The sequence below is a fragment of the Gopherus flavomarginatus genome, chromosome 2 (assembly GCF_025201925.1).
Source record: "Gopherus flavomarginatus isolate rGopFla2 chromosome 2, rGopFla2.mat.asm, whole genome shotgun sequence".
NCBI lineage: Eukaryota > Metazoa > Chordata > Testudines > Testudinidae > Gopherus > Gopherus flavomarginatus.
Window position 1 is genome coordinate 117,069,639 of NC_066618.1, and position 26,574 is coordinate 117,096,212.

A 26,574-nucleotide genomic window follows, 5' to 3' on the forward strand; every position below is an offset into this window, starting at 1 on the left:
GGAAGTTACTTAGGGTATGGTATGTCTACACTGGCAGAGTTACAGTGCCGCTGAGAGAGCGCTGAAGGGAAATTGCTGTTGTGGGCTCACGCTGTCTGCTGCCTGCGCAGTGGCATGTTCACACTTGTGGCACTTGCAGCAGTATTCAGAGCGGTGCACTCTGGGCAGCTATCCCACAGAGCATCTCTTCCTCTTCTGCATCTAAGAGTTGTGGGAAGGCAGAGGGGGGCGCCGGGCATCCTGGGTCCCATCCTAATGCCCCATGATGTACTGCTTCACACCCCAGCAATCCCTGTGCTTCTGTCCACATTTGGCGCCATCTTTCAATGGTTTGTGTACTGTGTGCTCTGCTCTGCCTCTTCGGTCTGCAGGAATGGATCCTACACTGTTAACCACTAAATGGGGAGGGATAGCTCAGTGGTTTGAGCATTAGCTTGCTAAACCCAGGGTTGTGAGTTCAATCCTTGAGGTGGCCATTTAGGGAACTGTGGTAAAAATCTGTCTGGCGATTGGTGCTGCTTTGAGCAAGCGGTTGGACTAGATGACCTCCTGTGGTCCCTTCCAACCCTGATATTCTATGATTCTATGCTACTTGCTTTCACTAATGTAACAGTGGAGTTATTCCTTAAACTAAAAAGGCAAGAGAAGTTTGATGTTGATTTCATCACACCTAGTAGCTATGACATGAGATTGTTTGTGGCATTCATGGAGGTCCTGACCACAATGGAACACCGCTATTGAGCTCTGGAAACAAGCACTGGGTGTTGGGATCACATTATCATGCACATCTGGGATGACGAGCAGTGGCTGCAAAACTTTCACATAAAGGAAAACCACATTCATGGGACTGTATGATGAGCTTACCCCAGCCCAAGGACACAAGAATGAGAGCTGCCCTGCCAGTAGAGAAGCACATGATGATTGCACTGTGGAAGCTGGCTACTCCAGACTCCTACCGATCACTCACTAGCCAGTTCAGAGTGGGAAAGTCAACCATTGGATTCATGTTGACAGAAGTGTGCAAGGTCATTAATCGCATCCTACTCTGAAAGACCGTGACTCTGGGCAACGTAAGTGACATTCTGGATGGCTTCTCACAAATGGGCCTCCCTTACTGTGAAGGGGTGATAGATGGCACGCTGTCATGGTATAATTCCCCACTCTGAACCTTAGCGTCCAAAAGATGGGGTACCAGCATGAATTTCTCTAAGCTCAATTACCAGCTTAGTACTTGTAGCGCTGCCACCAACCAGGAATTCCAGTGCCTGGTACACTCTGGTCCCCCCAAAACCTTGCCCAGGGACCCCCAAGACCCAGTCTCTCTGGATCTTAACACAAGGAAAGTAAACCCTTTCCCTCACCGTTGCCTCTCCCAGGCTTCCCCTCCCTGGGTTACCCTGGAAGATTACTGTGATTCAAACTCCTTGAATCTTAAAACAGAGAGGAAAATTCACCTTCTCTCCCCCTCCCAGACTCTCCCTAAGAGAGAAAGTAATCCTAACACAGAGAGAAATTAACCTTTTCTCCCCACCAATTCCCTGGTGGATCCAGAACCAGTCCCCTGAACTCTCACCAGAATAAAAAACCATCAGGTTCTTAAACAAGAAAAGCTTTTAATTAAAGAAAGAAAAAACAGTAAAAATTATCTTTGTAAATTTAAGATGGAATATGTTACAGGGTCTTTCAGCTATAGACACTGGGAATACCCTCCCAGCCTAAGTATTCAAGTACAAATTAAAATCCTTTCAGCAAAATACACATTTGAACTCCTTCCAGCCAAATACACATTTGCAAATAAAGAAAACAAACATAAGCCTAACTTGCCTTATCTACCTAGTACTCATTATTCTGGACATATAAGAGACTGTATCGAAGAGATTGGGGAGAAACCTGGTTGCACGTCTGGTCACTCTCAGAACCCAGAGAGAACAACAACCAAAATCTAATAGCACACACAAAAACTTCCCTCCCTCAAGATTTGAAAGTATCCTGTCCCCTGATTGGTCCTCTGGTCAGGTGACAGCCAGGCTCACTGATCTTGTTAACCCTTTACAGGCAAAAGAGATATGAAGCACTTCTGTTCTATTAACTCTTACTTATCTGTTTATGACACACGCATATTCCAATTCTTGCACCAGACCACCTCGCCACCAAGTACATTAACCAGAAGAGGTATTTCTCAATGGTTCTCCAGGCGCTAGTGGGTCACCGTGGGCATTTCACAGACATTAATGCAGGCTGGTCTGGAATGGTGCATAATTCACACATCTTTCAGAACACTGACCTGTTCATGAAGCTGCAAGCAAGGACTTTCTTTCCAGACCAGAAGATCACCTTAGGGGAAGTCGAAATGCCCATTGTGATCCTGGGAGAACCTGCCTACCCTTTAATGCTGTGACTTATGAAGCCATTCATGGGACACCTTGACCGCAGCAATGAGCGGTTCAACAACAGGTTGAGCAAGTGCAGAATGACTGTTGAGTGTACTTTTGGCCATTTAAAGGCCTGTTGGCGCTGCCTATATGGGAGGCTGGACCTAGCCGACGACAATATTCCAATGCTTATAGCCGTGTGCTGTATGCTCCATAGTATTTGTGAAGGGAAAGGTGAAAGCTTAACTCAGGCCTGGACTGCTGAGGCTCAGTGCCTGGAAGCTGAATTTGAACAGCCAGAGACCAGGGCTATTAGAGAGGTGCAGGGCAGGGCCATCAGGGATGCCTTGAGGCAGCAATTTGAAGCTGAAAGCCACTAATATTTGTTGCTATGCTCAGGAGTGCAGTGCTTGTAATGATAGGAGGTGATTGTGATTGCTGTAGACAATGCACTATGAAGGTTTAAGACATTTGCCTGTTGCTTTGCAGGGCTCTGTTTGCTTTCAATTAATAAAGAGTGCTTTCAAACCAACAAAATTCTTTTATTAAAAAACAAACACCGGAGGAGAGAATCAAACCAAAAAACAAAACAAAAACCATCAGCACTTAGGCATGGGGTAAGGGAGGGTCCCAGGCAGAGATGGGGTCCTGGGATGTTTAAAGATTTGTTTATGTCCAGGGATCATATCCAACCTTATCCTTTGGAGTACAGTGCAGCGGGTGCTGTACTTTAGCAGGGCTAAATTACAGAGGGACAGGAGCTGAGTGCTGTGGGTACTGGGAGTCCGCAGTGCTGGACTGTTAAGGGGAGGAGTGGAATGCTGTGGGATTGGAGCCAGGAGGCTGATAAGAGTGTGTTGGTGGTGGCTGGGGAGGCACATGGGAAAGAGTTTTGCAACAGCGGCTGCAGGGAAGGGCAGGCATGGAGCTGCTTGGTTTGCAGTGCTAGTAGCACCTGGAGCGTGTCCACTTGGCCCTCCATAATGTTTAAGAGCCACTCCATGGTTTTGTTCTAGCACACTGCTTTCTCCTTTCTGTCCCTCTTCTCGCTGTAGTGGGAGCACCTTATAACCATTACTGTCACATTTTCAACAGGCTGCGTTCATTATGGAAGATATCTTGGTGCTGTGGGTGAGCAGAGAATCAAGTTAGGGTCTTCTCCAAGACTGTGGCTTCTGGCCTGGCCTTATGCAGCTTGCCTGTGTGCATCAATGGTTCCCCTCCTCCCCCGTGATGGCAGAGTGGCATGGAAAGTTACCCTTAATGAGGCAAGAAATAAAGCAGCTCTGCCAAAGAACCTGCAGCAGTGGGTTTCCATGAGAGTTTCCTGGAGATCTCTGAGATAGATTCTTGTGAAGTGAGGGAGTCAATCAACAGCCTGTTCCACTGCTCAGACTAGGCATGTGGTGGTACGTGCATGACACAGACACAAGCCTGCTTTCTGCAACCCTCCTGCCCCCAACAACTCGCTTCAGCGATTCCCAAAATCAAAGCCACTTACCAGGGGCCTCCTCTCCTGTTTGTGCCTTGCCAAGTTCTGACAGCTGCCACTGGCTAGACTCCTCCAGGGTAGAGAAGAGCTCTTGGCTGCATGCATCTTTAACCTCCGAGTCATCCTCTGCCTCTGGGTCTCCCACCCCCTCCACATCCTTGCCAAGATTTCCTCCTCCTGGTTTGGTCCACTCTCGACTGGCATGCAAGCCACTGAAGTATCCACAGTGGAGGTATGGTTGCCACTGAATATCACGTCCAGCTCTTTGTAGAACCAGCAGCTCGTGGGCACAGCACTGGAGCTGCGGTTTGCCTCCCGTGCCTTGTGGTAGGTGTTCCACAGCTTCTTTCATTTTGATCCTGCACTGCAATGTGTTCTAGTTATGGCTCCTTTGTGTCATGGATCATGAAATCTGCCCGTAGGTATCATAATTCGTATGGCTGGAGCGCAGCTGGGACTGGACAGCCGCCTCTCCCCAAATGCTGATGAGGTCCAGCAGCTCAGCATTGCTCCAAGTGGGGGATCGCCTGGTGCGTGGAGTAGGCATGGCCACCTGGAAATATGCTCTGAGACTACTGCACACCTCACCAAGCAAACAGGAAGGGGACTTTCAAAATTCTGAAGGAATTTATGAGGTGGGGATGACGGTTGGTCACCTGAGGGCTGGACAGTAGAGTTCAAACGAATGATCAGAGAGGTGAGAACAGGCATTGTGGGATACCTCACAGAGGCCAATCACAGCACTCTAATCAACCAGCGTGTCTACACGGGCACTGTGGCTGGCACTGTACCCCCAGCACAGAAAGTTGTATGCCTCTTGTCGGGGTGGTTTTTTTACAGTGCTGCAACTGCACAGTGTCTGTGCATTAAGTGGCTCGGCAGTGTGTACACCACACCTTAGGAGTTACAACACAGAAAGCTGCTTTATTGTGCAGAAACTTGCCAGTGTAGACAAGGCCTTATTGCGCCAAAACCAGGCCAACCCTTTTCACCTGCCAACCAGGGCATGCAGCTGTGGTCTTTTCTATTTGAAGAGAGCCTGATTCAGGATTGGCCCCATGGGGAAAGCCACTGGCACAGAAGGCCTTCTCTGTCAGGTATAGAGTAAGGTCCACTGGCTCTGTAGTTCCCCCCTTTTCTCACAGATAGCATTTTGGGGATGGGAGGAGTTTGGTCAGGGCAGTCCTGTGCTCTGGCTATTTCTCCACTTGCTACAAGATGCATCATAGAAGCGTTTGGTATCTGGATGCAAGTTAGAGCAGGAGGTTGTTAACTGTCCCTCAGGCATCTCATTATCAGGTAAACAATCTACCTCCCTTCCTTGTCAGTGACAAGCTTTGCACAAGTGCAAAGATTAATTAGGCTCAGATAACAAAGACCTCCTCCTTGGCTAACCTTTGGTGAGGGCCTATCCGGGTTAACAGCACCCTCAGCTTTGCATTTCTAAGTGTAATCCAGGCTTTCATTTAACTACCAATCCGTTGAACAGTCCCATTTCATTTCCTTAAAGAAACTTACAAACTGCAAATAGAATTTAGATCACAAGACATAATACTGCCAATGTGCTGATAACACCATAACCAGTGTACTCCTCAGCAGGAACAGGCATGTCAGGTTGCTAAAAACCAGAGAGCCTCTTAGACTGCAGTTGGCATTTAACTAACCTTTTGAAATATTTTACATGTACAGTTCAAGGACTAATGGGGAGATCATTCTGATAGTGAGTACTGTACTTTGGAATTATAATCTCCAAGGCTTTAGTAATATGATGGATTGTTTTAAAATAGCTTTGATGGAAGTAATAAATGGTGGTGACACAAATTAAATATTTAAGAAATAATTCTAAAGCTATTTAAAGGTGTAGAAAAGGTAATGCAAGGTCAAAAGATCTAACCAGTGAAGAGTCACTGAAGCCCTGATCCAAAGCCCACTGAAGTCCATTAATGGGTGGAATATTTGGGTTCTGTATCAACCTGAATAAATCCATAAATTGTGGCATTTGTTCAGTCCCAAATAAAGCCAGTGAATGCTGCTGCCTCCTGGTTCAGTTCTCCACTATCTTGCCTAGTCAGTTATATCCAGGCAGGGTAGATGTAACACACTAGACACATTTTATACCCACTTTGCACAGGTGAGACTATGGAAGCTGCAAGGCCCTGAACCTCCAGCATCCCTCATTTGCCATTAGGTAGCTATCCAACATCTGCTGCCTCCCTGCTATTCCCCACTCCAATGAGAACCCCCCTTACCTTCCTTGGAACAAGTAATATTGGGATACCATGCCTCTCTGACGAAAGATTTAACATTTGGAACCCTTATTCTCAGGCAGCAAACCCTGGATGCAGCTGCTCCAAGGCTCCTGCATTGCTTTCCCATAGGTATGAGCAGAATGGCCACAGACAGGAAGTTGTTGGTGTGGTCAAGGTTAGCTTCCTCTACACACATTTTTAAAGAAGCAAAACACAAAACTTAAACAGCAAAGAGTCACTAGCATAGTACTAGTGACTAGAAACCAAGCTGGCACGAACACCTCAAGGGGAGATATAATTGCTCTCTATAAATAGACCAGAGGGATAAACACCAGAGAGGGAGAGGAATTATTTTGATTAAGGGCCAGTCTTGGCAGAAGAACAAATGCAGATAAAACTGGCCATAAACAAATTTAAGCTTGAAATGAGACAAAAGTTTCTAACCATCAAAGGACTGACGTTCTGGAACAGCCTTCCAAGGGGAGCAGTGGGGGCAAAAAATCCAACTGACCTTAAGACTGAGCTTGACAAGTTTATGGAGGGGATGGTCTGATGAAGTCACCTACAGTGGCATGTGGCCCATCAGCAACTGCCAGTAGCAAATATCTCCAATGGCAGGAGATGGGACACGAGATGGGGAGGGCTCTGAGTTACAATGAATTCCAGGTGTCAGGCTAGTGCAGACATGGGCAAACTATGGCCTGTGGGTCACATCCAGCCCACGGGACTCTCCTGCCCAGCCCTTGAGGTCCCAGCTAGGGAAACTAGCCTCCAGCCCCTCCCTGGCTGTTCCCCCTCCCCCGCAGTCATGCCGCCACACGGGCATCACTCTGGGCGGCGGAGTGGCGTGCTCCTGCCAAGCACAGCAGCAGCATGTCTAGCTCCGGCTGGGCGGCGCAGCTGCCAAGCATACTGCTCTGAGCGGCATTCTAAGGGGCCAGGGCCAGGGGGTTGGATAAGAGGTGTGGAGTCCCAGGGGGCAGTCAGGGAACAGAGAGTGATTGGATGGGGCGGAGGTTCTGAAGGGACGGGGGGGTGGACAGTCAGGGGATGGGGAACAGGGGGGTTGGGAGTCCTGGGGGGCCTGTTAGGGGCAGGGGTGTGGATATGGGTCAGGAGACAGGGAACGGTGGGGTTGGATGGGCATGTGGTCCCAGGGGGGCCTGTTGGGGGCAGGGGTGTGGATAGGGATTGGGGCAGTCAGGGGACTGGGAGCAGGGAAGTTGGATGGGGGTGGGGTCCCAGGGGGAAGTTGGGGCAGGGGGTGGTTAGGGGCAGGGGGTCCTGGGATGGGGCAGTCAGGGGACAAGGAGCAGGGGGGGTTGGATGGGTCGGACGTTCTGAGGGGGACAGTCCAGGAGCGGCGCCAGAGTTTCTGGCGGCCTAGGCAGAATTCGGGGGATGGCATTTTGTGCGCTCCGTATGGGGCGCTCAGGAGATTCTGGTTCCACTCCCATCGCGCCGCCGAAGAAGGACCCTCCTCCGAAATGCCACAGACGACAGTGGCAGTCATTGAGCTGCTCAACTGCCTGCCGCTGTTTTCCGCAGCACGTCGGCAGAAGGTTCTTCTTCGGCGGCGTGATGGAAGTGGAACTGGAAGCTCCCGTGCGCCCCATGGGGAGCGCACAAAATGCTGCCCCCCAAATTCTGGTGCCTCAGGCATCCACCTAGGGTCGCCTAATGGTGGCGCCAGCCCTGGGGCAGTCAGGGGGTGGAAAGTGGGATGGGGCAGATAGAGGGCTGGGCCCAGGCTGTTTCGGGAGGCATAGCCTTCCCTACCCGGCCCTCCATACAGTTTGCAACCCCAATGTGGCCCTCAGGCCACAAAGTTTTCCCACTCCTGGGCTAGCAGGTCTCGCCCATGTGCTCAGGGTCTAACTGATCACCATATTTGGAGTCGGAAAGGAATTTCCCCCAGCTCAGATTGGCAGAGACCCTGAATTTTTTTCCACCTTCCTCTGCAGCATGGGGCACGGGTCACTTGATAGTTTGAACTAGAATAAATGGTGAGGTTCTGTGGTCTGTGAGGTGTAGGAGGTTAGACTAGATGATCACAGTGGTCCCTTCAAGCCTTAAATCTCAGAGTTAAAATGATGCAATGAAACCAGTGACAAGGCACACTGTACCAAATACAACATTCCTCAGGGAAAGCTAAAATCAAGATTAAAAGTTGGTCACTGCAGCAGTTTCTCAACAATATATATTACTAGACTATCATACTATTCATTTTTCAAGCACTTTTTACAATGCCTACAGGAAGCATGCTTAATAGGCAATTACATGTATACAGGACACTCAAAGCAGCTATTGCAAAGTTACTACAGTAACTCCTCACTTAAAGCTGTCCCGGTTAACGTTGTTACATTGCTGATTAATTAGGGAATATGCTCATTTAAGGTTGTGCAATGTTCCCTTATAATGTTGTTTGGCAGCCACCTGCTTTGTCCACTGTTGTAGGAAAAGCAGCCCATTGAAGCTAGCTGGTGGGGGCCTGGAACCAGGGTGGACCGGCAGTACCCCCTCCCCATCAGCTCCCCGCTCCCCTAAGTTCCTGTGCATCAGCTGCCCAGCAGGCTATCAATTGCTGGCAGTTCAGCTGTCCCCCCCACTGCCACGTGCTGCTCCTGCCCTCTGCCTTGGAGCTTCTCCCAGGAGCCTCCTGCATGCTGTGCGAGGAGGTGGGGGAAGCAGGGGACCTAATGTCAGGGTGTTCCCCTCCTCCCTGCTCCTGCCCCCCGCTTACCCCATCTCCACAGAGCAGGGGGAGACATGACATGACATGACAGGGTTCAGGACAGAGGGAGCATGCTGGCAGCATGCTGCACTTGCTGATCTACTTAAAAAGGCAACGTACTTAGAGTGTAGTCAGCATACTTAAAGGGGCAACACGCAGCTGGCTTGCTCTCTCACACACAGGGTGTATGTCTCTGTCTGCCATGCTGTCTCCTCTCCCTCCATTTGTGCTGTCTTGTAGAGTGTGAGGTTACATTAACAACAATGTGTTAGCCCTTGAGGGCTCAGCTGTTCTAGTTCATCATTTAGCAGTAAGGCATTCCCTGGGAAATATCCCACCCTCTGACTTCACCACCTCAACCAAGCTTCACAATCCTCATTGCTATATACAGTATTAAATTGTTTGTTTAAAACATATACTCTGTGTGTGTGTGTGTGTGTGTGTGTGTGTATAATATAGTCATTTGTCTGGTGAAAAAAAATTCCCTGGACCCCTCCCCCCATTTACATTAATTACTATGGGGAAATTGAATTTGCTTAACATCATTTTGCTTAAAGTTGCATTTTTCAGGAACATAACTACAATGTTAAGTGAGGAGTTACTGTATAGTAATACTCAATAAATCAAGGTATTTCATTAGCTAATTAACATGATAATGTACTAATCTTATTTTGAAAGGAGCTGTATTCAAACAATACGATTGGTTGATTGCAATTAAATAGCCCTGCTAAATCCCCCTTATAAAGAGCAAAAAGAGTTCTCTGGGATTGCATCTACATGCAGATAAGAGTGTCTTCACACTAGCATAAGAGGATAGGGTGTTTTGAGCACAACTGCCATGAGAAAAATCAGTGTTTTTGCCTCAACTCATAGTCTAGCAATTGTGGAGCAGCAGCTTCAGCCATCAAAAAGAAAAATAGGAAATCAGATTTCAGAGCCATTGAGAGTGACTGTAGTTTAGTGGTGAGCTCCTGACCAAAGAGGCTAGTCAATTCTCTAATCATGAATGAAAAATAGGTTGGAAAAAAAATGGAAGTCAGCATAAACTCAATGGGCTTTCACTGTAGAGATGGGACAGAAACAAAACCTCCTTATTTGGAACAAATTGGTAAGTCACTGAACTGCATGTAATACAACTGGTTGTGGAACCAGCATCACAACTCCTAGTATATGCAGTGGGAGAAAAGATACATGAGCCTCTGTAATGCAAACATGTCCACAGTTATAAAAAAAACAGATTAGGGATGAATATGTTAGTAGAGTGGTTCTCAACCCATTTTTTTCCACGGACCACTTGAAAATTGCTGAGGGTCTTGGTGGACCACTTAATGATCTTTCCAAATGTTGTTTGTACCGTTAGCTAACTATTGTAAAGCACTTTGGATAAAAGCGCTATATAAAAAAACCTTAATAATGAACTTTTTTTGTTCTACAAATAAAAGCACACAACTCATATTTTAAGATCAGTAGTCTTACCTTTCTAATGTGATGGATGTTCCCTCTCTCCCCTGCCATGGCAGCCCCCAAACTGGGGCTGGGAAGGAGTGGGGTCTCTCCCCCACCACAGCAGCCACAGAGGTGAGGCTGGGAAGGAAGACCATCTCTCCTTGGCAGCCACAACCCTGGAGTTGGGGAAAGTTGCCTCTTCCTCTGGCCACTGCAGTCCTGCACATCTCAAATTCGCTCCACCCCCCTCTTCTAACCCCGCTGCCCCCTCCCACCTACCCCCATATTTCCCCCTAAGGCCACCACCTCACGTTACATGTGCATCTTCTCCAAGGTCCAGGCACCTAATTAGTGGAGCCAGACCTGTGAGACCAGTTTGAGAACCTCTGTATTAGTGCAACCGATCTAGTAATTTTCCATGCTTCATGAAAGCTCATACATTTATGCAATTACATTAGTTTACTGTGAATTTATAATTGCAAGTGTGAGCAGCTAAATAGCTGTACAAGGCTGTAATTAATTGATTGTATACTCTCCTAATACTCAGCTGGTTTTCATATTCCTGACCAATATGCATTTATATGGTGATATGTGTTTTACAGTTGGCTGTTTTATAAGGATCTTCAAGAGCATATGTTTTAAAATCAGCATTTCTCTTATTATATAGGAAAAGTCAACCTAACAGTTCACTGTTTGGATGGCAACAGCATTCACCAGTCAGACCACTCAAAGTTTCCCATTCATTTGTTCAACATCATGCAGTAAAAGAAGATATCAACATGGAAAATTTGCCTTTGACTGTCCATTTTCTAACAGAGAGCCATGTACTGCAGGAAGAACTTTAGTCAAAATGATAAGAATGGAAATATTCTGGACTAACTTTTTTTTTCCCTAAAACAACCATATTTCTAAATGAATGGCATTTCCTATAGCTCTATAACAATGAAAAACTCACACCATTTGTTATGTATCTACTTTTTACAGACATGCACATCCTTGCATATAGCTGCATTTCAGCTAGTCCTGTTGTCAAAGTAATATAAGACAGTTAGGACGCATAGGTAAGCCTCAAATCAACGTGTGTGTTGGATTTAACCTTGCTCTGCATTTTTTCTGCCCTATGTTGTATGCAATAACTCTGTAAGAATTTAAATGAAAGGCCTGGTCTACACTACGCGTTTAAACCGATTTTAGCAGCGTTAAACCAATTTAATGCTGTACCCGTCCACACAACAAGGCCCTTTACATTGATATAAAGGGCTCTTTAAATCGGTTTCTGTACTCCTCCCCAACGAGAGGAGTAGCGCTAAAATCGGTATTACCATATCAGATTAGGGTTAGTGTGGCTGTAAATCGACGGTATTGGCCTCCGGGCGGTATCCCACAGTGCTCCACTGTGACCACTCTGGACAGCAATCTGAACTTGGCTGCAGTGGCCAGGTAGACAGGAAAAGCCCCGCGAACTTTTGAATTGCATTTCCTGTTTGCCCAGCTTGGAGCTCTGATCAGCACGGGTGGCGATGCAGTCCCAAATCCAAAAAGAGCTCCAACATAGACTGTACGGGAGATACTGGATCTGACTGCTGTATGGGGAGACAAATCTGTTCTATCAGAGCTCCGTTACAGAAGACGAAATGCCAAAGCATTTGAAAAAAATCTCCAGGCTATGATACAGAGTCCACAGCACAGTGCTGCATGACAAGCGTAATGGAAAGCCAAAGAATCAAATGAACGCTCATGGAAGGAGGAAGGGGGTACTGAGGACTCCAGCTATCCCACAGTCCCCGCAGTCTCCGAAAATCATTTGCATTCTTGGCTGAGCTCCCAATGCCTGTAGGGTCAAACACATTGTCCGAGGTGGTTCAGGGTCTATCTCGTCAATTTACCACCCCTCCCCCTCTGTGATAGAAAAGGGGGAAAAATTGTTTCTTGACTTTTTTATATGTCACCCTATGTATACTGCATGCTGCTGGTAGACACAGTAAACAGTAGCATCCTCTCTCCTCCTCTCCCCGGTGGCAGACGGTACAGTGCAGTAGGACTGATAGCCATCCTGGTCATGAGCCCATGAGTGCTCCTGGCTGGCCTCAGGTGAGGCCGGCTGGGGGCGCCTGGATAAAAATAGGAATGATTCCCGGTCATTCCCAATAGATGGTACAGAACGACTGGTAACCATCCTCATCATAGCAACTGGGGGCTGAGCTCCATCAGCCCCCTCCCTTTCATGTGTAAAGAAAAGATTTTGTACTGCCTGGACTATCATAGCAGCGGGATGCTGGGCTCCTCTCCCCCACACCACTTAATGTCCTGCCTGGACTATCATAGCAGCTGGAGGCTACCTCCCCCCCATTTTATCTCACTAACAAGTCAGTGTTTCTTATTCCTGCATTCTTTATTACTTCATCACACAAATGGTGGGAACACTGCCACTGTAGTCCAGGAAGGTTTGGGGAGGAGGGAAGCAACGGGTGGGGTTGTTGCAGGGACACCCCCTAGAATGGCATGTAGCTCATCATTTCTGCGGGATCTGACACAGAGCGGCTGTGCTCTCTGATACACTGGTTCTCTAGTACACTTGCCCCATATTCTAGGCAGGACTGACTCTATTTTTAGATACCATAAAGGAGGGATTGACTCAGGGAGTCATTCCCATTTTTGTCTTTGCGCCCCCGGCCAACCTCAGCCAGGGGCACCCATGACAGCAGCAGACGGTACAGAATGACAGATAACTGTCATCTCATTGCCAATTTACGATGGCGCAGCAGATGGTACAGAACGACTGATAACCGTCTCTGCTGTCATGCAAAGGCAAATGAATGCTGCTGTGTAGCACTGCAGTATCGCCTCTGTCAGCGGCATCCAGTACACATACAGTGACAGTAAAAAAAAAGCTGAACGGGCTCCATGGTTGCCGAGCTATGGCGTCTGCCAGGGCAATCCAGGGAAAAAGGGCGAGAAATGATTGTCTGCCGTTGCTTTCCCGGAGGAAGGAATGACTGACGACACTTACCCAGAACCACCGGCGACAATGATTTTTGCCCCATCAGGTACTGGGATCTCAACCCAGAATTCCAAGGGGCGGGGAGACTGCGGGAACTATGAGATAGCTACAGAATAGCTACCCACAGTGCAATGCTCCAGAAATTGATGCTAGCCTCGGACCATGGACGCACACCGCCGAATTAATGTGCTTAGTGTGGCCACGTGCACTTGACTTTATACAATCTGTTTTACAAAACCGGTTTATGTAAAATCAGAATAATCCCGTAATGTAGACGTACCCAAAGAATACTTACTAGTGTACTGGATGACTAATGTTAATTTTCCCAAGCCTGAATTACTGGAATCAAAATGTTTGTTGAAAGGGCCTTTTGTTTAACTACCATACAACTCTGTTGAAAACCTCTCAAAATCATCTTTATCTCACATTTTGCTTGAGCCAATGTATGAGGCAGGCTAATATAAATATCACTGGGATAATTATTGACTGTCACCTTAGGTCAAAGTGACAGTCAAAGTGCTTTTGTTAAATGCTCCATTGCCTGGGGACAAGTACCAACATCAGGTGAGTGCAAGTCACCTCAACCCCCCAAACAAAGGTCAAGTCTGACACAGGGATGCTGGAACAATTTTTATAGTGGTGATACTAAGAGCCATTGAACCAAACTGTAAATCATGTATATGATGGAACCCCCCCCCCCCAAAGCACCCCCAACACCCCTAGTTCAAGCACCTATGTTCTGTCAGACAAGATGTAGTGGATATCTGCAAGGCAGCCTTGAAATAAGTGTCAGTCTGTGTGTCACTATTAAATAAAAACCAAGTGAGAGGCAGTAAGCACTAAGTGGCAGTTGCTACAGAAGTACTCCTCCGGGTATTCAAAGTTTGCTAACCAGCGGCACAACCAGTGATATGATAGCACTCTGCAGTGGCTGGCATGTGGCTATTTGGAACTGGGAATGGGCGACAGGGGGATGGATCACTTGATGATGACCTGTTCTGTTCATTCCCTCTGGGGCACCTGGCATTGGCCACTGTCAGAAAACAGGATACTGGGCTAGATGGACCTTTGGTCTGACCCAATATGATCACTCTTATGTTCATCCGGCCCAAAGGAAACGAATGATGTGATTAATGTTGCACCTGTCCTAACTGCATCAATGCAACAGAGTAAGCCACTTCCAGGACTTGTTACCCAGTGAGGATAAGGAGGACATGGTACAAGGAGGATGAGGAAACATGGTACAATGATAATCAAATGCAATCATAGAGGCTGAAGTGCTTCCCAGTGGGTACACCCAAACATGGAACCTTTTAAGTGTTGAGAAGAAATACAACTGAAACATCTCCCATGAAGAGAATAAGAATTACCTTCTGGAGACACTGGCTTGCACACAGATACATTGTAGAATTAATGTCCAATCCAAATAAAACATTAACTGACCACACTGTACATATAGGACAATAAACAACAGAATGTGAAAAATGGAAGATGAACCAGAGCCACCATCCACCAAGAGCAGCATTTGCAAATCTCAAGCTTGTGATGAGGCACAAGCAGTGAACTCGGCAGCGAGTAAAGTGACAGACATTGGTGAAGAAACAGAAAGCACCAAACGGGCACCAAACACAAAGCACTTTGGCCACAATGCACGAAAAGAGTTAGATACTCAAGTCCCAGTTTTGGGACCACTGCGACAGACAGGACTCCCTGATGAACCTTGAATGGGCCTAAACTCTGTCACCACCTAAGTTTTGCAGTACAAGCTCTCCAGAGACCTATGTTTCTGCTTCTGAGCACACACACTTCTGCCTCCCTGTAGACATCTGGACACCAACCTCCTGCCTAAGCCCCTGAATAATTCACAAACCAGAGGAAGACAGGCATTCAGCCACCTAAGTCACATGGGGGGCCTGATCTGGTAGGTGTGCTCAGAGGGCACTCTTGCTCTCTCTGGCTCAAATGACAGAGAGCGAGGCATGAGTGACTCTATAGCATCGTGATCAGAGTTCTCATCTGAGAAGTGGGAGACCCAGGATCCAGTCCCTCTGCTCTAATGATGCTTTCATTATTTACCCAGAGTGTAAGAGCTTCAACAGGAGAGAGGGAGCCCCACATCAGAATAGCCCAGTGGTGGGAGCACCCTCCTGAGAGGCAGCAGATCCCTATTCAAATCCGTTCTCCCCCTCAGGAGGAGATGGATTTGAACTGGCAGGGTCTCCCCCATCCCAGGTGAATACTCTAATCACTCAGCTAAAAGTTATGATGGAGGGCCTCCCTTCCCCCCACCTTCTTGCTAAAACAGCAGAGGTACCTAATGCTAAGAGAGGGTTTGCAACTAAGAATTGCTAGCAGAGATACGTGGCTAAGTCTGGGCTGCAGGGAGGCACCTATCTCCAAGGCAGGGCTAGGCTTAGCATGCACCTGTTGCTGGCATTTCCATTGGCTGGTTGAAGTGGATCCCTGCTAGCATGCAGCCGTTTGTGAATCACATTCTAAGCACCTATATCTCCCCATTCATTGTACAGGGAGCGTAGGTGCCTAACTTAGGCTTTGTGAATGGCAGTGATTTTATAGGCACCTAAAAGTTAGATGTTGTGATGCCGATTGTCACAATGCTTAACAGCTTTTGTGCATTCAGGCCTTCATCACTAAGAAGGACCCGACCTGAGCCACGTTGCCCCAGGCAGGCAAGGCCAAAGCCTGAGCCTCTCACCTAGGTCTGAAGCCCTTGGGCTTTGGCTTCAGCCCCAGGCCCCAGCAAGTCAAACATCACCCCTGACAACCCCATTAAAATGGTGTCCCGATTCACAGTTTGAGAACTACTGGATCAGAGCACACAGGACACACGATCCTGCTTCTCTGAAGCCTCAGTCTCGTTACATGAATATTAGCACCAGATTAGGTGAGGGATGTGGCATACGATCAGTTCTGAAAAGGCAGGGTCTGCTGAAAGCCCTTTTAAAAATGGCTACGAGCTTTCTATGGCTGAGGCACATCTAGGCTCAGGAAGAATCGCAGCATGCACTCTGGGAGAGTGCAAAAAGAGTTTTATCCTGGCTGAGTGGGCATTACCATCAGCAGTCTCGTTCAGACCAGATACCCGGCCCACGTAAAAACATGCACAACACTCCTGGGTAGAAAAACAAACACAACAGTCCCACAGCAGGCCTACCTTCTCTCAGGGAGCCTTCTCCTTTTAACTGCCCTTCCAAATCTGACCACAAGTTCAGGTGTACCAGGGTGGGATTAATGAGCCCTCAGCAGCTCCTTAACCTTTGCTAAGACACCATGGAGTATGCACATCCTATCCTACTCCCTAGGAAAATAACTGTAAATAGTCAATCATCCCAAGATTTCAACATCATTTAATGTAGATTTGTCTGGATAGATTTATATGTTTGACTTTTTCCAAAAAAAAGACCCCTTTGTTTCTCAGAACTTTTATCTGGTTTTAGTGGTTATTTTTTAAACACCGCAGCTTGGTGCTATGAACAATCCGTAGCAGCTGACTGAGAGGCAGGATTTGCAGGAAGCTGCAGCATCAGTCACTGTGAAGAATACACGTCTGTGAAAACTTTAGTCTTATGTGCCTTGCAAGGACATTTGGCTGAGGGGGCACAGGTGTGCATAGGTATTATTTTAATCACTGGCCGTTGCAGCTGCCAAAAATCAGGCTCCTGTTCATGCTGATATTTCAAAATCGTTGCTCCTGCTTGGAAAGGGCCAGGAAATGTTTGTTCACTTAACAATGACTCCGGATTTAAGTATTGCATGTAATGTTCAAAATCACTGCATAGAGCAGGGGTGGGCAAACATTTTGGCCCGAGGGCCACATCTGGGCTTGGAAATTGTATAGCAGGCCATGAATGCTCATGAAATTGGAGGTTGGGATGCAGGGGGGCTCTGCTGTGGATGCAGGCTCTGGGGTGGGGCCAGAAATGAGCAGTTCAGGGTGCATGAGGGGGAGGGCTTTGGCTAGAGGTGCAGGCTCTGGGGTGGGGCTAGGGATGAGGAGCTGGAGGTGCAGGAGGTTGCTCTGGGCTGGGACCGAGGGGTTTGGAGGGTGGGAGGGGGATCAGGGCTGGGCCAGGGGGTTGGGACATGGAAGGGGGTCAGAGGTGCAGGCTGTGGGTGGCACTTATCTCAAGCAGCTCCCAGAAGCAGTGGCATGTCCCCCTTCCAGCTCCTATGCAGGGGCATAGCCAGGGAGCTCCACATGCTTCTCTGTCCACAGGCGCTGCCCCCACAGCTCCCATTGGCCTTGGTTATTGGCCAATGGGACCTGCAGGGGCAGTGCTTGGGGTGGGGAAAAGAGGCAGAGCTCCCTGGCTGCCCTTATTTGTAGGAGCTGGAGGGAGGACATGCTGCTGTTGCTGCTTCTGGGAGCCGCAAGGAGCGGGGCAAGATCGCAACTCCACTCCCTGGTTGGAGCGGGTCAAGCCCTGGACCCTGGTTCCCAGCAGGAGCTTGGGGGCTGGATTAAAACATTTGGAGGGCAGGATGCAGCCCCCAGGCTGTAGTTTGCCCACTCCTGGCATAGAGGAATTGATGCCATTAGTCATGATTATTTTCCTAAAGGAAACATGCAGAGAGGTTTTTTAACACACACTGAGCAGAATGACCAAAATAATCACAGTTTTGTATTTACCAGCCAATGCTCTTGCATGTATTCAATATACCTGTATGTTGGCCTATACTACATTGCAGTGTGCCCATTATTACTTCTGCACAACCAGCTGTGCTACATTAGCATTCAGTAATTAACTTATCTTTTAGCATGCACCAGGACCTTATCTACATTGGGAAAGGAAACTGTTTAAGAACATGTGCTAACTAGCACTAAAGATATAACTACATTTGAGCTGGGTAGCGTGATTCCCTGCTCATGCTGACATATATATGCTAGTTCTCCTCAATTTAGCATGCTAAAATGTAGCCAGGGTAGTATGGGTGGTGGCCAGCTGCCCGAATCAGTAGCCATCTGAATTACCACAGCTACACTTCTATTTTTAGCATGCTACCTCGTTTAAAGCTAGTGCACATATGTCTACCAGACTGGAAATTATTCCTTCAGCTCAAGTGTAGACATAACCTAGTTAAACAGTTGCTGTAGACAAAGACAGTCAGGTATAACATTATGCATCATGTCTTCTGGTCATGGTTAATTCTAGGGTCCACTCCAGAATTAATCACACACAGCTGACGTGTTAGACACTGATTGCAAAGCTGTATTTAACATCATGTTAGTTAACACTTGTTCTAACAAAATAATTCACACAAATCCCAATAGATGCTGCTTTACAAACTACCAAAAACTTCACCTTGTTTCAGCAGCTGCTGAGCTGAGTCACTTGCTCAGTGACATAATTAGTCAGTAGCTAATTTTTCTTACATTAAAATGATTTCTCGGAACACCTTAAGAACATCAGAATAGCCATACTGGGTCAGACCAATGGTTCATCTAGCCCAGTATCCGGTCTTCTGACAGTGGTCAGCACCAGATGCTTCAGAGGGAATGAACAAAACAGGGTAATTATTGGGTGTTGCATCCCCTGTCATCCAGTCCCATTTTCTGGCAGTCAGAGGTTTAGGGACACCCACAGCATGGAGTTGTGTCCTTGACTATCTTGGCTAATAGTCATTGATGGACCTATCCTCCATGAACTTATCTAATTCTGTTTTGAACCTATTTATACTTTTCCCATCCTGCCCCCTAGCTGCAGGCGCCAACTTTTTTCTGCACCGGTGGGTGCTCATGCCCCCGGCCCCACCCCGACTCCACCCCTGCCCCAAAGTCCCCATGCTAACTCCACCCCTCCATGCCCCATTGGACCCCTCCCTAAACCCTGCCCCAGCCCCCCTTCATACCCCAAGCACGCCGCATTCCCCCTCCTCCCCTTCCCTCTCAGGTTTGCCATGTGAAACAGCTGTTTTGTGGCGCAAGTGTTGAGAGGGAGGGGGGAGAAGCAGGACACGGTGGTGCGCTCAGGGGAGGAGACGGAGGCAGAGGCAGAGCTGATGTGGGGCGGGGGCGCTGCCGGTGGGTGCAGAGCACTCACCAATTTTCCCCCAGCCTTGGAGAACCCATGGAGTCGGCACCTATGCCCCTGGCCTTTATATAGGGCATGATGTGGCCTGGTATCTCTAGCACTAAAGCAGTGCAGGGAGCATAGCTTTGGGCAGAATTTAGTATAACTGGAAGCCTGTACCCAAAGACCCTGGATGGGAATATCAGATGTGTTGAATGCTGGGGCTGAGCTGCAGCAACAGAACTGTGTGAACCCAGACCTAGCATGGTAGAGTGTTGGGACTCAAGTTAACTGGCAGCGCTGAGGAAGAGGGGAAACTAGCCTGCCAAGGGTGAGATTCTGAGCTGTGCCTTTAAGAGGCATAGCACAGAAATCCTGGGCTGCTCTGGAGACTCTGCTGGCCTCCAGAATAATTTAGATAGTCCTAGGGGCCTGTCTGAATTCCAGAAGCCCCCCTGAAATGTCCTCCTATGGGTGACAGCACTGCCCAGTATGATGTGCTGTGGCCCCACCCCACCCCAGGTACCTCCCCCTACACTAGGACTAGCAAAGGAGTCCTTGGAAGCAGACTTACAGCTATCTGCCACTGTGCCTGTGCTGGGGGAACTCCCCCGCAGCCAGATCTGGGCAATAAAGGGGCTGGCACAGAGGTGAGAATATTATTAAGTCATCTTCTTCAGGAATATCAAATTCATAACACATTAAAAAACAAGAAGAAAAGCAAAGCTGTTATTTCTTCCACACAGATACGCATTCTGATTAGAAATAAAGGCCTCAATGTTAATTGTTCTTTAATCAGAAGGAGCCTTCCTTCCTAGCCAGTTGCATAAATGAATGATCCATGAATTTCTGGGCCATCTAAACCCATTTTGTATTATGATAATTTGTTCCAGGACCATATTTGTACATAAGAAGATTTTTATAATATCAGTTACCTACATTTTTCTTTCTCAGCCTCTTTTTTTTAAAAAAAACAAAAAACAAAAAAACCCAACCCACTGCAATATGAAATTTGTTGTAGCCTGCAGAGATTTGTTGTTAGGAGTATCCTTAAATGAACTAGAGCTTCTGTCCAACTAATGTGTAGGAGGGAGCTAAGATGCCCAGGTATGTTGTTGATTTAGAGAGCACCCTCCTGGGGATTTTTATCTAGTAAAACTATTTAGGACATTTGCATTAAAATACTCCAGTTATCTCATGGCCTCCTAGTTCTCTATTCTTCACTCTTGCTAACGATATCAACTTTCTATTTTTCCCAGTGTTGACTGTGTTCTTGATTCTAAAAAAACTGAATAAATAGAATGCCCTTATCCTCTCCCTAATTGTTCCCATCATTCAGTTGTCACTCCTGACTTCTTTGGATATTTTAACTAGCCTGTATGAGATAATGTTCTGCTTTGATGGTCATTAATTAGGGTAGGGATACGGTCCAGAGTGACCAAGACAAATTTGAGGATTGGGCCAAAAGAAACCTGATGAGGTTCAACAAGGACAAGTACAGAGTCCTGCACTGAGGACGAAAGAATCCCAGCATTGCTACAGGCTGGGGACTGACTGGCTAAGTGGCAGTTCTGCAGGAAAGGACCTGGACGAGTAGCTGGATATGAGTCAACAGTGTGCCCTTGTTACCAAGAAGGCTAACAGCATATTGGTAAGGGCATTGCCAACAGATCGAGGGAAGTGATTATTCCCCTTCCTTTGGCCCTGTGAGGCCACATCTGGAGTACTGTGTCCAGTTTTGGGCCCTCCACTATAGAAAAGATGTGGACAAATTGGAGAGAATCCAACGGAGGGCAATGAAAATGATTTAGGGGGCTGGGGCACATGACTTATGAGGAGAGGCTGAGGGAACTGGGGTTATTTAGTCTGTAGCAATGAAAAGTGAGGGGGGATTTGATAGCAGCCTTCAGCTACCTGAAAGGGGGTTCCAAAGAGGAAGGAGCTAGGCTGTTCTCAGTAGTGGCAGATGACAGAACAAGGAGGTGGTGGTCAGAGGACAGGGAACAGGGAGAGTTGGATAAGCGTGAGAGTCCTGGGGGGCCTGTCAGGGGGCGGGAGTGTAGATAGGGGTCAGGAGACAGGGAATGGGGGGGTTGGATAGGCATGTGGTCCCAGAAGCCTGTCAAGGTGCAGGGGTGTGGATAGGGGTCGAGGCAGTCAGGGGACTGGGAGCAGGGGGGTTGGATAGGGGATGGGGTCCGGGGGGGGTTAGAGGTGGGGGTCCCAGGATGGGGCAGCCAGGGGACAAGGAACAGGGGGGATTGGATGGGTCGGAGGTTCTGAAGGGGGCAGTCAGGGGGTGGGAAGTGGTAGGGAGCAGATGGGGGCAGGAGCCAGGCTGTTTGGGGAGGAAAAGCCTTCCCTACCCAGCCCTCCATACAGGTTTGCAACTCCAATGTGGCCCTAAGGCCAAAAAGTTTGCCCACCCCTGTTGTAAGTGCTGAACTGAAGTGGACTGTAATTCTCCATATGATGTGTAGTCAGTCTATAGACTACACTGGATGCCACTGAGTCAAATACTTTAAAACTGAATTTTAGAAAAGGATTGATGAATTAATTGTATGACCTTTAACAACAGTCACACTTGGCAGCAAGCTAAAATAAGAGTCATCAAATCTCATGCTGCAGGGCAAACTGCTCACTTGCAGGGCTCAGAAAGGAATTCCCCCCATTCCCCGCCACAATGTACAGAATTGCCAAGTTAGCTAGATGCATTTTGGGATTTTTTTATTTGCCACTGAATCAACATGTGTGGTCTGATTTGTTATGAAAAAGCCAGTGTTCCTTTGCCACAAGTCAAAAGATGCATCAGAACCAATAACGTACACAATATTAAAATTCATGACATAAACTGCATTCCTGCCTACAATATATAGTCATTTAAAATATGTCTCTCTTTTCTCTAGTTCACATCTGAGATGGTCACATTTCGCATGACTAATGTAGTTTCTTCATACACCGTCTGTTTTGTTCCTGATACTAGACGGTTTATTTGGGCCCATGTTTGCACTAGCGATGGGGACTTTTTCAGATTAGTCTATGGGCCTGGTTCTCCAGTGCCTGGAACCTGTGTAATCATTAACACCTGTGCAAAGTGCCTGTAAAATGCTACTATTCTGGCTTGGTAGCATTTTATAGCCACTTGGCACTTGCCATGCACAGGGCAACTATACAAGGTGCAAGGCAGAGGAGCCTGAGGTTAGAGATCTAATTAATCAGTGAAATACCCACTCAATTCAGAATTTTTCAAGTAGCCACACACTGTGTAGAAAAACCCTAGAAAACCATAAACCCAGCATTAGAGAAAAAGAATGCTCTAGGAAGAATAATCCTAGACATTATTGAGCAATAAGGTGGGTCTAGTACAGAGAAACTCTGAAACCCCAATTTTACAGGCAGAAATAAATTCCATTCCCTTACCCAATCCTATATTACTACTATTCCTATGCCTATCTCCTATTTATCATTCAGTGTGTTCTATGTTGTCAGCTATTTTTAGGTCTCCTTAATCCTTCTCCTGTCTTCTCCTTTTTTTAGTCCAGACTGATAACTGTTTCCTGGAACATGAGCTGACAGGATTCCAAATATTATTTTAGTGCCCCTGAAATTAAGGTAAGATATTTTTAGCTGTTTTTACTTATTTATCTTTTGGGACTATTTTTATGGGCTTTGTTTTATCTTGTTTAATGTTTTCCAATTCCTCTGTCATTACATTTCTTCCAGCCAATAAGCTCTAATTTAATGTCTTCCTTATTGTTTTTTATAATCTTCCTTGAGCATTGCTCTCAAAGCCACATGTTATAATTTCTCTTAGACACAGTGTGCCCTCTGCAGTTTAGTGTGTCTCAAAACCCAAATCTTTTTTTCCTCAGCCCCCTTATAAACAGTATGGGAAACATTTTCAAAGGCATAAATGGCAGTTAGATACCTAGCTCCCATGGAAAGTGAGTGGGAGGTAGAAGCCTAACTACCATGTGTGCCTTTGAAAGTCTCCCACTATGGCCTTAAACCTGCTCTTGATTGTGCAGGTGTGAAGGAGGGGAAAGGGTGGAGGGAGGCACAACTAAGGAAGGAGGTGGCATCTTGGTGGTAGTTAATAATAATATCTAGATCTTCTCCTCCATAGACCTCAAAGCGCTTTACTAAGAATGTCAGTATTGTCCCCATTTTGCAGATGGGGAAACTGAGGCATAGAGTGGTGAAATGATTTGCCCACTATCACCTAGCAGGCCAGTAGCAGGAATAGAACCCAGAGTCCTAATTCTGTGATCTAGCCACTAGACTACACTGCCTCCTTATATCTAAGATATGAACCACAACAATCCAGGGATGCAATCTGCTGTTAAAAATGGTGTGGTTAGGCGATATCTGCTGAAGATGTATGCTCCTACTCTAGGGAACAGTATCAAGTACACCAACACCATAGTTGTATAGTGGTAATCATTAGGAAGATATTTTATGCTGAGATTGCAAAATGTCTCGTTGAAATATTGCTGGCTACAAGCTGCTGTAGATGCTATATGGAAGTTTTACTGCTCAAGATCTCATGATCAGGAAAAATTCCACTAACTCAATGGAGATAGATTGGCATAAAACAGAGGAGAATTAGGCCTAATGAGTTTTTCTATGCAGGACTGGACTGCATATAGGCTACAAACCTCTCTCTTCATCCTGATCAGAAAACATATATATGACCTAGGCAATCCCCTCTGAGCATGTTGTACTGTTTCTGGGATGGATGGGTCTTCCCAACAGCTTTTCTGATTACAAGCCCTCAGATTACAAGAAATTGACAGCATTCTCTAAATAACCATTTGTTTGTTCTGCTGACTTCAGACCAGACCCAGAGAGCACAACAATGCCATAGAATTAGCTGCTCACTTCTCAGGGAAGCTGATGCTGGATAGCTAGTACCCAGAGAGAGAGAGAGAGAGAGAGAGCGAGAGAGCACTTCATTGCCAATTTCTAGATGTCCAAATTCATATTTGAGATGAACTGAAGGTCTTCTATGCAAGAAAGTCAGTTTCCCAACAACTGGGCTCCACTGAGACAGGGGCAGCTCTAGACATTTTGCCACCCCAAGCACAGCGTCATGCCGCGGGGGGCGCTCTGCCGGTCGCCGATCCCATGGCTCCGGTGGACCTCCTGCAGGCGTGCCTGCGGAGGGTACGCTGGTCCCGTGGCACACCTGTGGGAGGTCCACTGGAGCCGCTGGACTGGGGGACCTGCCGCAGGCATGCCGGCAACCGGCAGAGCGCCCCCCCGTGGCTTGCCGCCCCAAGCACACGCTTGGCGTGCTGGGGCCCGGAGCCGCCCCTGCACTGAGAAGCAATGTGGTTTACAGCATCAAGCACAGGCCATGGAACAAGGACTGCAACTTTGTAATCTGGGCTTTACCACTAATTCACTGTGTCATTTAGCAAATTACATAGGACCTGATTCACTATGACTAAGCACCTTGTATAGTCATTCACAGCAATGTGTAAAGTGGACATGTAACACTACTAGGCCAGAATGGTAACATTTTACACCTATTTTGCCCTGGTATAAGTCACTACAGTAGGTGTGGAGGAATAGTGAATCAGACCTTACTGTCTAACCCAAGGATGTAATGAATTCAAGATAAGAAAATAATAATACCTACGACTTACATAACACATTCCGCAGTAAATCTCAAAGAGCTTTATGAAGAAGTACACATTATTATCCCTCTTTTACAGATGGGAAACTAAGACAGGAGAAGTGACTCGCCCAAGGTCACCCAGCAGGCAGTGGCAGAGACAGGAATAGAATCCAGGTTCTCTCATCCACTGATCTATCCACTAGGCCATTTAGGAATTTCTAGTTCTAAGTCCGATGTTGGTCTTCTAGGTCACTCAGGCAATTTTGACTCTGGCCTTTTTCTCTCTTTTTGTCTTAGTTTCCCTAGCTGCATAAAGGAATAGTACTACAGTTGGCCTATGCTACAAAGTGTTATGAGAAATAGTGTTTGTATAGTGCTTTGAAAAGTGTTTGTGTGTCTTGATTTGAGCTGCATGTTGCTGTGAAGTGATATGACTGTTAAAAAACAAAGTCCGGATGCACTGAAATTACAATGCCAGTTTTAATTCAGTGAGCAGCCTTTTTGACTTGTAAACATTTGTTGTAAAATCCTAATAAAAGTAATGTAAACAGCCCCTGCTCTGAATGGTATTATTATCATAAAACTAAATTTAAGGAGAATCTTTAGAAAACTGGCAGAACATTCAAATACTTTGCCCAGTGCTTGCTTCACATAATAACAAAGTTTTGATTCACTCCCTTTCTTTCAAAACCTGCATTAACTATGATTACTGTGTTACTTTGCCAAAAATCATACAAAAAGACTTTGGATAAAAGACTCTTTAACCATTTAATCCATGGAATAGCAGCTTGGAATTTGCATGCATACGTGTACAGATCAGGTTGGCTATATATTCCACTTGGTGCAGTCAATCCTGGACAAACCATATTTTGGGCAAAACCTACCTGACATGTTCCTGTGAATCTCTGTTCACCAACAAGTCTCAACATCCCATCTAAAACCTTCCCATGCCTTTGTTTATTGTGTTTTGTGTGAGCATGCGTGTGCGCTTGTACTATGGGTGTTGTTCTGGCTGTAGAAAGGATTTAGGACAATGGCATTTCTCTTTCACCTAGCTAATATTCAGTCAGTCTGTACTCTGATGCCAAGGGGCTTGGGATAAGGTACCTTTTCTAGTTGTGACACACAAGTATGTTGATTTTACACTAACAGCATCATAACTGGGTCCAGCCATGTGTGAAGTAGAGCTGGGCAGCAAAGAGTTTTCCCATCGTGGGAAAGTTTGAGATTTCAAACTCGTTTCTATTCCATATCAGGATGCAACTGAGACATTTTCATATTTTTCACAAAAAACCGAGAGACCCACCCTAGAATGGCCAATAGCCACTCACACGGGATATGGGAGACCTGAGTTCAAGTTGTTGCTCCAAAACAGGAAGAGCAGAAACCTGAAAGCAGCTCTCCCAGAGCATAGGTGAAGGCCTTAACCACTAAGCTATAGGCTATTCTAGAACAGTAACTCTCAACCTTTTCAAACTACTGCACCCCTTTTAGGAGTCTGATTTGTCTTGCGTACCCCCAAGTTTCACCTCACTTAAAAACTACCTGCTTACAAAATCAGACATTAAAATACAAGAGTGCCACAGCACACTATTACAGAAAAATTGCTTATGTTCTAATTTTTA

The 26,574-nt window shown here is 46.7% G+C and overlaps 1 long non-coding RNA gene across 1 annotated transcript in view; it reads left to right on the plus strand.

Annotated features, from left to right (window-relative positions):
- Positions 1-22,933, plus strand: part of LOC127043992 (uncharacterized) — a 33,671-nt gene extending 10,738 nt beyond the window's left edge. Inside the window, exons 2-3 of the long non-coding RNA XR_007772377.1 lie at positions 3,468-3,525; positions 22,869-22,933. This is a non-coding gene — a long non-coding RNA (uncharacterized LOC127043992). The remainder of the gene's footprint in view (positions 1-3,467; positions 3,526-22,868) is intronic.
- Positions 22,934-26,574: the final 3,641 nt, after the last annotated feature.